The 12,885-nt window shown below is 37.5% G+C and overlaps 1 protein-coding gene across 7 annotated transcripts in view; it reads right to left on the bottom strand.

Moving 5' to 3' along the window:
• Positions 1 to 12,885, bottom strand: part of tox (thymocyte selection-associated high mobility group box) — a 606,421-nt gene that overhangs the window by 533,606 nt on the left and 59,930 nt on the right. The window contains exon 3 of one of the 7 annotated variants that reach the window (XM_087239890.1): positions 6,128 to 6,390. The exons of the other annotated variants lie outside the window; for them this stretch is intronic. The gene's annotated coding sequence lies outside the window, so the exon portion shown is untranslated. The remainder of the gene's footprint in view (positions 1 to 6,127; positions 6,391 to 12,885) is intronic. 7 annotated transcript variants of the gene reach the window in all.

The following is a 12,885-nucleotide window of genomic DNA, read 5'->3' as shown; positions in this document are numbered from 1 at the left end:
AGGTTATTGCAGAATCTGATATTACACAAGCTTAAGATGTATCATTGTTCAATTTGAGCTTGTGGGGCAGTCAATAAGCATGAAACTGCACCCTTAGAACATCATAAACATAACAAATATTGATATATTTAAATATTATTTCAGAGCATCAAAACCCTACAGACATGTTCATGACCCTAAATGAGAAAGAGTCATACATTTATTTTACTGAGTCAAACTGAGCAGCAACATAAGGGTTTGAATGTGTACTCATATTAAATAATAATATCCAGAATAGCAAAATAAGGGCGCAGTGGGTAGAGATCACAGCAAGAAGGTTCAAAGACATGCGCTAAAGGTGAATTTGGTAAGCTTAATTGTCCGTAGTGTATGTGTGAATGAGAGTGTATTGGTAGCTCCCAGTGATGGGTTGCAGCTGGAAGGGCATCCACTGTGTAAAATATATAATGGATAAGTTGGCGGGCGGTTCATTCAACTGTGGTGACCCTGATTAATAAAGGGACTAAGCCGAAAACAAAATGAAGGAATAAATAACAAAATAAATATCCACACCAAGTCCAATACAAGTTGGCATGAACATAAAAAAGACATCGTGTACATTAGTAATATGAGCTCTACTGTACTTGAACATGTGTTTTTTGAAGCCATTTATATTTTATATGGACAATTAAAAAATGAACACAAGGTTTCAAAGCAGTTCATAATTGGAAACAATTAGGTCCGACAATTAGGTTCAAAAAGGGTCTTATTCTGTGTGCTTTTTCCAAAGTAAAAATGTAATTAGCACAGACTGATAAAGCTGTCCGCCATCACTTGCATAAATGCATGAATGTAAATGAAAACAGCATTAGAGGCTAGATAAGCAATTAACATGAGAAAACACATATATTTTTGATGGTCCAATATCCATGTTTATCTATTAATCCTTAATTAAACTTAAAGGTAACCCACATGACCCCAGTCAGAAAAGAAGAAACCTCTTAAACAATAACGAACAAAAATTAAAGTCCTTTACATTTCAAATAGGAGCAAGTGGCAACCTCCCGCTCTCCCTCTTGAAGCAAATACGGAAGTAACTGAAACTGCAATTCATTGAAGCTCCACTAGTTCTGGCTCCACAATAGAGCACATTTCTATTGAGCCCACTGGTCAACTTTACAGCAGAAAAAAAAGGTGTTTACAGGCTGGTACAAAGAACGATTTTGGGTCTTATAGCTAATATTACCCTTCATGACAACTGTAAGGGGGGTGCATTTTTTTATAACTTATCTGTTTCGTTTATATTAGGTTATATTAAATCTGCATAATTAAGGGTGTGGCCAGTTTAGTGATAGCTAGGTCACGTTGGTCGCCGTCACTTCACCTCTCAGCTGATTCCAGCCGATTAGCCGCTGAACTCGGCATAAACATCATATTTTAGTTTTGTTTTATGTGGCTTTACACAGTCAGTTGCCTTTTGGAATTATTTCTTACAATTAGCAGATGATATGACAAACTGTGTGCACTATATTGTGCTCACAAACCATTCACGGGCCTCCATTTCCCCGGTGAGTGAAATAATACATACTTATACCATCTCTATAAATGTATTTGTTTTATTTAAGATCGTTTATCATTTATAATTTTCTTCAGAACTGTGATGCACTCCAGAATCTGACAGATTTATTAGTTGTAGGCTATTAAACAGTCATCTGAAACATTGTCATACAGTGTTATGCCTGGATTTCATAAACAGCCTTGCATTTACTAACACAGACTATTAAAGTGTTTAAAAATTATTTGCTTTTTTCTCCTGTAGAAAAATGCCATGAGAACAATTTTTAGTGGCTAAATGTTTTACAGCAGTGTTTTAAAAGACTAAACACTTTATTTATATAGTATATAGTCAGGCACATGTGGTCGGAACACAAATGAATCACAGGTAATGAAGTATTAAGCATTTCTCCCAAAGAAAAGCCTGTCTAAGCAAAATGCTAGCAGGCGTCTGTGGCTCGGCTCAAGCTCTGCCTCTTTGCCCTTGTTTGATATCCCCTGGTCTGTGCGATGATGCACACACAAAATAGTTGGCCACGCCCACTTGTAGCTCCTTATGCATTCTTCAGAAACCTATGGGTGACATCATGGATACTACGTCTAAATCTTTTACAGTCCATAGACACGAGTTGAGTATTTGTGGTGTAACTTTTAGAGAAAATGTCCTTGATGTTAAAATAAATGACTATTGAAGCTGTGCAGGTAAACTGGTGTACTGTATTATAGCCACGTAGCAAAATTTCTCTGGTCCACACAATCAGCTTTAGCTTGGCCAACATGCTGCAGTAAACTATGGTACATGATTGGACCAAGTCTGGCTTCCACACAAGGACCAAACATGAACCATATCATGGACCAAGTCTCAGCCAAGTTAATAACCCATAACAGGGCATGAACTAGGCCAGATATGTTGGTGTCACAACTGCAATGATTTTGATAAACCCATAAAGTATTTTGCTTTATGCCTGCGCTTTTGCTTGAAGCAACCTGATTGGTAGAGTTTTTTCTGTACTCAAAAATGAATGATTAATGTATTTAAAAAGTGGATCAAAACATGGCCCACATATAGAATTTTAACATCTGGTCCAAAAACTATATTTCATATCTGGCCCAAGTCTTGTGTGCCACCTTAGACAGTGCCACCTCTGCCAAACTCGGGCCATGTTTGGCCCACATGCTGGATACCAGTGATGGACTAAAGCCTGCTGTGCCAGCTTTAAGCCAAATCTAGGCCAGAATTCTTTGCTACCTAGTAGTAGTTACTATCATGTATTTTAGCACTGTAAAACTGACTAACATCACAACATTCAGGACTAGAACTTTCCATTTATTTGAAAAAAGCAACATAAAGTGGGCCGAAACTAAACTTTAACAAATGTCAACGCATGCAAGAAACTGCAGTCATACAGTCGCTGGTAACAGAACAACTGGACATTAATAGCCAATATGATGAATTGCAGTCGAGGTGTGCTGAGAACTATTTTCTCATCAATAGGGCAACCACATGCTCTCGCTTTTATTGACCATCTAAACAAACACACAAGTTCATGTGATGCACTTTGTTTTTATTGCGAGAGGTCGATATTTATTTATATTTCTCATAACAAAAAGAGGCAATTCTGCTTGTATAAATTGTCTAGCTCCGGGCTCCTGCATCGGTTCTGTTGTGATGAATCTACTACAAAAGAGAAGAGAAGAGAAGAGGAGAGGAGAGGAGAGGAGAGGAGAGGAGAGGAGAGGAGAGGAGAGAAGAGAAGAGAAGAGAAGAGAAGAGAAGAGAAGAGAAGAGAAGAGAAGAGAAGAGAAGAGACATCAGGAGTAGTGTTTTAAATAATGAAAGAGCTCCACCACAAACCTGTGCATTAGAAATAAATCATTAACACTCAAATTACCATATTGCTATTTTTGGAGAAGTGTAAAAACAGAAATGCAAGACATTTACAATTTTTAATAAGTTCAGGAACTATATTTTACATCATTAACAGATCTAGTGAGAAATGTTTCCCTCGGGATACACAGGAGATTTTGTGTTTATTTTGTGACATGAATTAGAAATGAGTTCACAATAAAATATATCTCTCTGAAGCTTTTTTTCTACCTCCCTGCAACATTATGAGTCTAACCAACTGATGTACTTTGTTACCTTGTTGCTAGTGTGGCGACAAATACTACATTTTGTTTAAACTGGCTTTAATGTTGTTTAAAAAAAGTCTATATATGCTGGAAGTAGTAGATGATCTGGGTATTTCTTCCCAGCAAGCTTTTCTTTCAGTGTGTGTAAACGTCTTGGCTAAAGCTAAGCTAAATTAGGGCTGTCGGTGAAAATCTAATAGACGGCTAACAACAGTCCAAATATAGACTAGTCATCAAATAAACAGGAATTAATGACTATACATGTGAAGAGTTCAGATGAGAAATCTTCGTAGTGTTGTCTAAAATGTCTAAAGTGTTGTCTAAAAATTAGCATTTTTTTCAGCCCCCAATGTTTATGTTGAGCTGTTTCACTTTAGAGGCAATAAAAAATAACATACTAATTGCCATAAAGTGAAATTACTGAACTTACACAAAGGGGAAAAAAATGCTTATCTCTACATCTGATGAATAGTCTATTTTTGGACTATTGTTAGATGTTCATCCAATTTTGAATGCCCGAAATTACACATTGTTTTAGCCAAGCTGTCTATGTTAAGCTGCTTTAGCACAATCCACATTTCAAAAGCACTCTAGAAATAAAGATGAATTGAACTGAATGTCTATGTTTATGTCTATTAAAAACCAATTGCTTGGAGGGTTGTGAACTGTTTTAAGAATTCAAGCATACAGCTAGTACCTGTATATGATTTTCCAGTGTTGGGTTGCAGCTGGACGGGCATCTGCTGCGTAAAAACATGTGCTGGATAAGTTTGTGGTTTATTCCGCTCTGGCGACCCCTGATTAATAAAGGGAATAAGCCACAAAGAAAATAAATGAATGTATGAACTAGTTTACAATTCTTAGTTCATAACACTCTTTTTGCTTTTACAGTATGAGAGTTAACCTATTCGGACACGAGAACTCACATAGTGAGGATCTAAACGGTTTGTTGTGATTATCCTCAGCACTATTTAAACAAGATTATTTTGGAGCACGGGGTGGCGCGATGGCACAGTGGGTAGAGATGTTGCCTCACGGCAACAAGGTCGCTGGTTCGAGCCTCGGGTGGGTCAGTTTGCATTTCCGTGTGGAGTTTGCATGTTCTCCCCATGTTCTCTAGGGTTTTCTCCGGGTGCTTCAGTTTCAATTGGGTAAGCTAAATTCTCTGTAGTATATGTGTGTGAAAGTGAATGTCTGGGTGTTTCCTAGTGATAGGTTGCAGCAGGAAGGGCATCCGCTGCGTAGAACATATGCTGGATAAGTTGGTGGTTCATTCCACTGTGGCAACCCCTAATAAATAAAAAAAACTAAGCCGAAAAGAAAATGAATGATTGAATGATTTTTTTAGCACTTAGCTTCATGCAGTTTTCATGCACTTATTTCATGAAATTTGATTGGTGGAATATTCTGTACAGCAGAATGTAGTTTTCCACTGTAAAACTTGGGAGTTTAAAAAATATGTTGAAATAATGCAACGAGGTAGTTTTAACGAATTTATATGTTACTGACAATGTGTAAAATCCCTGTATTGTATGCCTAGGAAATGTATAGAATGATGGTTTTAGGCAAAGTATGAAATATCAGTTTCTGTAAAGATTTTGCACACTTTTCCTAGGCATTTGATACAATTCCTGGGCATGATACAGAATGACGAGTATCATTTAGGAAAAGTGTCAGAAGAGCTACATTATCTCCCTAATTTGAGTTGAACTTTTTTACAGAAAGGTGAGGTCATTTTAAGTGTGCTTACTATTTGCTCTAGTGAAAAAATACTTTAATATCTGAATATTTAAAAACAAGTCTGAATAAATGTTGGAGTAAGTTCATATGTTTTCAGTTTCTTTTTTTAACTAACACTCTTCATTTTAACATTAAGAAGTTTCGATACAGATTATTAAGCTGAAGCTTAACTACAAAATTCAATCACAAATCAGATCACAGTCGCAATATCTGTCAAGCTAATTGCAATTACATAATTTCCCCAAATCGCACAGCCCTAATGCCGGATTTCACACATTGCCAGTAATATACAGTATACACTATTTCGGTCATAACAGCTCTTGGAGAAACTTAGTATGGTAATGAATATGTATATGCCAACGTTGATGTGTTTGGTCTTCTTTTGAGATCTGCTGTTGCTTTAATTATTGGTGTAGATTAATTACTGTCACTGCCAGGATATTCATAGAGATGCAGTCTGAAAATAAAACACACTGCTTCTGCTAACATAACAAGCATTTAACCCCTGTAGCAGATCTGCGCAGGTGAAGCTCATTAACTACTGAGGCGACAGCAACCAATCACCTACCCAATAGATTTTCATAACAATTATTTATTTTTTTATCTTTGTACCTTTAATATTCATTCATTCATTCATTCATTGTCATCTGCTTTTCCGGGGTCGGGTCACAGAGGCAGCAGTCTTAGGAGAGAACAGACTTCCCTCTCCCCAAACACTTACCCCAGCTCCTCCAGGGAGATCCCGAGGCATTCCCAGGCCAGCCGAAAGACATAGTCCCTCCAGCGTGGGTCTTCCCCAAGGCCTCCTCCTGGTGGGAAACGCTTGGAACACCTCTCTGGTGGTAGGTAGGCATCCAGGAGGCATTCAAAACAGATGCCCAACCCACCTCGGCTGGCTTCTCTCAATGTGGAGGAGCAGCGGCTCTACTCCAAGCTCCTCCCCGGTGACAGAACTCCTCATCATAAGGGTGCTGCCCGGCCAACCTGCGAAGATTACTCATTTCAGCCACTTGTATCCGAGATCTTGTGCTTTCGGTCATGACCCAAAGATGATGACCACAGGTGAGAGTAGGAACGTAGACTGACCAGTAATTGTTGTCTTAAGATGTATGTAAAATACTTTGAGAAAGTAACCTCTAAAGGCACCATTAGAGTTAGTATTATTAGTATTTACTATTATTATTATTGTTGTTATTATTATTATTAAAATTATAATGACAGAATTTTGTATTGATTAAAAAACTCTGAGCTTTTTTGTTTCCTTTTTAAAGCTCTATTTGGGGTTCCAGAACTAGACTATTAGTTGCTGAGATCATATGAAAGGTAATGTGATATGAATACCTGCGTCACATTCACAGAATCAATGTGGTGAAAATAAGTAGGCAATGAAATTAACATTAATAATCAATCTGTTGTAGACTTTTAAAGTCAAACAGTTAACTTGAAGGCGACGCAGTGGTGCAGGTAGTGCTGTCGCCTCACAGCAAGAAGGTCGCTGGTTCGAACCTCGGCTGGATCAGTTAGCTTTTCTGTGTGGAGTTTGCATGGTTTCCTCGGGGTGCTCCGGTTTCCCCTACACTCCAAGGACATGCTGTACAGGTGAATTGGGTAGGCTTAATTGTCCATTGTGTATGAGTGTGAATGACTGTGTGTGGATGTTTCACAGAGATGGGTTGCGGCTGGAAGGGCATCCGCTGAGTAAAAATATGCTGGATAAGTTGGCGGTTCATTTCGCTGTGGCGACCCCGGATTAATAAAGGGACTAAGCAGAAAAGATAATGAATGATGAATGAGTTAACTTAAGTGGAACATAAGTGGAAAAAACAGCTAATATTTTCTCTATAATTGTTATTGACGTTGTGTGTGGAAATGCCATAGCGTCATGCTTAAACATGACATCTCATTCACAATGCTGTGATTATGTGTGGAAGCTACTTAGTTTATGGTCTTTAAAGTTTTATCGCTTAATGTGTTTTATTACTGATATATCTCCAGTACTTCCCACACACATAGTTCCAATACATTTGAGACATTTTAGGTTTCAGCATCTTCTTTCTGCCAGTAATACTGCCATTAAACATTGGTTGTATTGAAAGAGAACACATAAAAGACAAGAGGGAAATCAAAATGGTGACTTCATGTGAATATAAGATGTTTAAAGAGGAAAAAGAACATCAGCAGTATAATCAATAGCACATGAATGAAGCTTCCTCATAATCCAAATGGCAATCATCCACATTCCCTCTTCAAAACTCGACCACAAAATTGGATTTGAGAAATTCACGAATGGTCGGTTCATTACTTCAGCAGGATTTATTTTGGCAATGTATTTTGCTTTTTAATTGATTTCTGCCTTGATGGTGTGCTGCGTATAACCATGAAATGGCTTTTTTTTCTATTTAAATCATTCCGGTGAACATCAAGGAGTTTCTCCAAGCTCTTGAAAAAGCTCTTGAAAAAGCTACAGGACATGTTTATATCTCTGTGGGTCTCGAGCTCCTGCTTGTTGCACTGTTACGAATGTTTAAGTATCCTGGCCTTGATGGTACCAGCCATTTTTATAGGTTACAGTGGTGGACCATAAGGCAGAATATTTATTTCACTATACTTATGTTTCTGTAATTTATGGGCGTATTTGGGTTTTAAAACCTCCAATTCCTGAGCAAAATATGGTAATTTTTACTTCACAACTGTACATATCACAAAAGCATGGCTGCAAAATTACTTGTACTGCTCTGTGCTCTGCTATACAGTAGGTGTGAGAAAATAATTATGGCTTAATGTGAGTGCTGAATGTGGTCCAGATCTCATTTATACTATATATAGAATGCAGGATACTTTTCTAGTGATTGTGATTTAACTATTTGTTCGAAATACAAACCTCCAGAGAGAATATGTGATTTTGGGTACAGATTATTTTCAGTTAAATCTGTTTGTTAATCACACTGAAAAATTCATTTTTGAATTGAACTAATCAGACTTTATACAGTATGTCATAGTGTATACTGAACCACTTTACCTGACCACAGTATTTCAGGCTTATTTTAGCCTGGCAGGACTAGTACCATACTAACGGGGCACAACATTAATTGCTAGGAATTTCACCTTTAATGCGTCATCCTGGTGAAATGACTTGCCTATAAGCATCTGGGATTCTGGACATTTTTAAAAAACTGATAAAGGTGCATTTTTTTCATCAGCACTAAATTCTTAGTAATAATAATAATAATAATAATAATAATAATAATAATAATAATAATAATACCTTTTATGTATAGGCACCTTTCAAAGCACTCAAGGACATCCTAAATTATATAGTGAACAGACTGCATATTGAGTCAGCAAATCAGTAAAAGCTCTCTTGAACAAGATTCTTCACTGATTCTTCATGATTACCTGATTCAAAAAATAAACCGGTCAGAACGAGTCTCTCGTTAACGATGCAATGATCAAAATAAGCCAGTTAGAACGAGTCTACATTAAACAATTGAATGCAAGTCTCCATTTAACTATTCTCTGATTGAAACGACTTGGTAAGAGCAGGGCTTAATTTGTGCTGGAACATTTTCACCTCTAAAATCTGATTCGGCACCTCATTTTACCGATTCCCTTCCTTACACGCATCCCCGCCACGCTCTTCACTTTCTTCCTCCGCGGCTCTCCAACCCTCTTCACTTTCTTCCGTGACCCCCACCACTCGCTCTTCACTTTCGTCCGTGACACCCCCCCCCCCTTCACTTTTGTCTGCAACACCTCTCCCTCCTCTGCTGGATCCATTACCCCGATCTGTTCCAGGACCTCGCAATTTACAAATTAAGCACTGGGTAGGAGCAAGTCTCTAGTTAACGGTTCACTGATTAAATGAGCCAGTCAGAATGAGTCTCCATTAGACAATTGAATGCAAGTCTCCATTTAACTATTCTCTGATTAAAATGATTTGGTCAGAGTGAGTCTAGTTAATGATTCACTGATTCAAATTATCCAGACAAAACAAGTTCCCATCAAACAATTGACCGCAAGTCTCCATTTAACTATTCTCTGATTAAAATGATCCGGTCAGGGCGAGTCTCTAGTTAACAATTCACTGATTCAAATGATCCATTCAGACTGAGTCTCTCGTTAACGATTCACTGATTCAAATGAACCATTAAGAACAAGTCTCCATCAAACAATTGACTGCATATCTTCATTTAACTATTCTCTGACTGAAATGATCTGGTCAGAGCAAGTCTCTAGTTTACGATTCAGTGATTCAAATCATCCATTCAGAGTGAGTCTCTAGTTAACAATTCACTGGATCAAAAGAACTGGTCAGAACAAGTCTCCATCAAACAATTGACCTCAAGTCTCCATTTAACTATTCTCTGACTGAAATGATCTGGTCAGAGCAAGTCTCCAGTTGACGATTCACTGAATCAAATGATCCGTTCAGACAGAGTCTTTAATTAACGATTCACTGATTCAAATGATCCATTCAGAGTAAGTCTCCAGTAAAGAGTCTCCAGTAAACATATGACTGCAAGTCTCCATTTAACTATTTTCTGATTAAAATGATCCAGTCAGAGCGAGTCTCCAGTTAACGATTCACTGATTCAAATAAACCGGTCAGAACAAGTCTCCATTTAACTATTTTTGATTGAAATGATCCAGTCAGAGTCCCAGTTAACGATTTGCTGATTCAATTGATCTGTTCAGAAGGAACCTCCTGTTAAGGATTTACTGATACAAACGATCCAGACAGTGCAAGCATCCAGCTGCCGATTTACTGAGTCAAACGATCCAGTCAGAATGTTTTATGATTGTGTGTGTCAACCACATTTATACACATTTTGTTTGTAGCATTTTTATAGTAGCTGTAACGTGGCACTTTCTGTTATCTGTCCATTTTAATTATTAGCAGTACTGGCTTAAGTAAGTTTGGTATAGTCAAACAAAATCTTTACTTGCAAAATAAAACATTGATTAATCATTACTTTTAGCGACTGTATTTTTAACTAGTAATTAATGAGTATTTTTGTTTGCCTACTTTCACTTAAGTAAAATTAAAAAGGAGGGCTAATGCTTTTATTTGAGTAATTTTTTATTACTTATTTTACTCGTGTACTTCATCCACCATTGTTTACATTGTCCACAGCATTTACCTCAACATTCAAGGCCATATTTGCAATGAACCTTCTACAAATCAACCACAATACTCCAGTTTTGAGTTTATTGTTGTTTTTATTGATTGTGATTTAGAAATAAGGTTTACGAGAGACTCATAGTAGCTTCTGAATGCTATTCCAGTGTATCGCTGCAGTTATCTTTCTGCTTTATTCTAGATCAGCCTTACAAGAAGAGAATGAGAAGCTAGGATGAACCGCAAAACTCATCCTCCTCTCAATCTATTCCATCTGTCAGTACCAATGAATTGTAGTCTGAATTTTCATGTTGGCAGCAGTCATGTCATTACAGAGAGCCCTGAATTGCTGAACGCCCTGGGCGAAATTTCACGGCTGTTAAAACGAGTCTGCGTATTAACCCTCATTTACTGAAGTCACCACTTTCAACTTACAGTGAATCTTCAAAGAATTATGAGGAATAACGCAACACTGAGATCTTACGCTGGCTTCTGCTTTGATTGGGAGAGATGGTGAACAATAAAAACAGAAGAAGCCGAGTGGATCTGTGCTTCTCGACGACCTGTTGTCGACAGGCTAATTTCGGTTTCTCATTCGTTTTTTTCATCTCTGGTTCTTCCCTCTCAGACAACACATTTAGATAAAAAAAAAATTGAGATAGATGTTTCCTGTGCGGGGTGTCTGTGCGCTTGAACCCCAGACGGGGATGTTATTTGAACGATCCACCTTCATCAGTGCATATATATTGTTTGCTGAGTCTTGGGTTAAGATTGGGCTCCTCAGTTTGTTGTGTCGTGTTTTTTGGAGAGGAACGGCTGTAATGCAGTCCTTGTCCCTGAAATAGGATACACTGGCTGTACGTGTCAGAGATTTCACATTCACGAATCGGTTTGTTCTTTGATCAATGACGCTAACCTCCCTGTGCAGCCTCCAGGTGTGTTCAAATGAGGTGCATTCCACCCCGCTTCTCTGAATAAAAAAGCAATCCTCCCTGTCACTCTTTTTCATTAGAGTGCATTGTGGCACTAAAAGAGAATATTCTGAGTCTGGTGGAAGATGTAAGGAATAAAGATGACTACATTGCAAAGAGTTGATGTTTTATTAATACCACCCTCTCGATATGATAAAAATTCAGCTTTTTTTTCCTCGCTTGAAAAGGAAGGGTCATGTGAAGTTAGAATCTGCATTGATAAATAATTAATTGCATTTAGAGGTAATGAGGATGCGCACTCACTTCTCCTTTCGCTCTTCCTCTTTGGAAGGGTTAAACTGGCAGCATATTCGGCTTGCACACATGCTACTGCCAGTCATAGTGCAGATGAGCTCTTTAAGCCCATATGAACACAGCTTAACATTAATGTTGTGAAAGCACTTTTTAGCAACATCTGTTGGCAATGCAAGTCATGAAGGATGCAACTGAAGGAAATATAAAGCTCAAATATAGTAATATTTAAATATAAAATCAGTGCAAGTCGTAGCATGTATATATATTTTACAATTGAAAATGTGTTAGTAGCTAGGCATGGGATGTTAACTGTTTTCAAGGTATACCATGGTTTGGAAAAGTCAAGGTTTTAAAACATCAACATTTTCTGCAACACCTTTCCTAAGGTATGTGTATGATTTTCTTATGTATATATATTTTTTATTTTACTTTTTATGACAACAGTTTTTCCAACAGAAAAGATAAATTGTAAATATTTTAATTGTAAAGCAAATCAGTGTTTTTGAAACAAATGAAGACAGCAGAAGTCAATAATTCATTTAGCCTGACATGTTTACTGTTCCAAAATATTTTAAACGTTTCTCAAAATAAACTATACTGTCTTCAAAAGGGAAAAAAGTTTTAGTTTTGACCCAGATATTTAAGAAGAATATATTTTAGAGCAGTAAATCACAATGCCGCAAAACCGGGATATTTTTATCCAAGGTTATGATACAAGCGGAATCCTATACCGGCCCTTGCCTTTTTGTAGCTGTATTGTTATATTGACCAAGCACCTTTTGTGACATTGAGTCTATGACAGCTTAGAACCTTGGTGTTTTTGCACCACATCTGTTTTGGAGTCTCTGACCCAAACCCTTCTAGTGCCACCAGCTGTCCACATTTACACTCACATTTCTGTTTATAACTCTTGAATCAGAAAGTCTTAAAACAAAATTACAATTTGACTTTGTGTATATTTTTAAACTTCCCGTAAACTGCCTGATTTTCACAAAAGAAATATGACTCAATCAGGGGTGTGTTTGCGAAAACCATCGTTAGCCAACTAAAGTCGCAAGTTCCATCATTACAAACATAGTTTGTTGATTTGGTGATCGTTCTAATGAACATTAGCAAACTGCATCGCAAACTTGT

Source organism: Danio rerio, chromosome 2, assembly GCF_052040795.2.
Source record: "Danio rerio strain M-AB ecotype USA chromosome 2, GRCz13ab, whole genome shotgun sequence".
NCBI classification, from domain to species: domain Eukaryota; kingdom Metazoa; phylum Chordata; class Actinopteri; order Cypriniformes; family Danionidae; genus Danio; species Danio rerio.
This window is presented reverse-complemented; position numbering and strand designations above follow the sequence as displayed.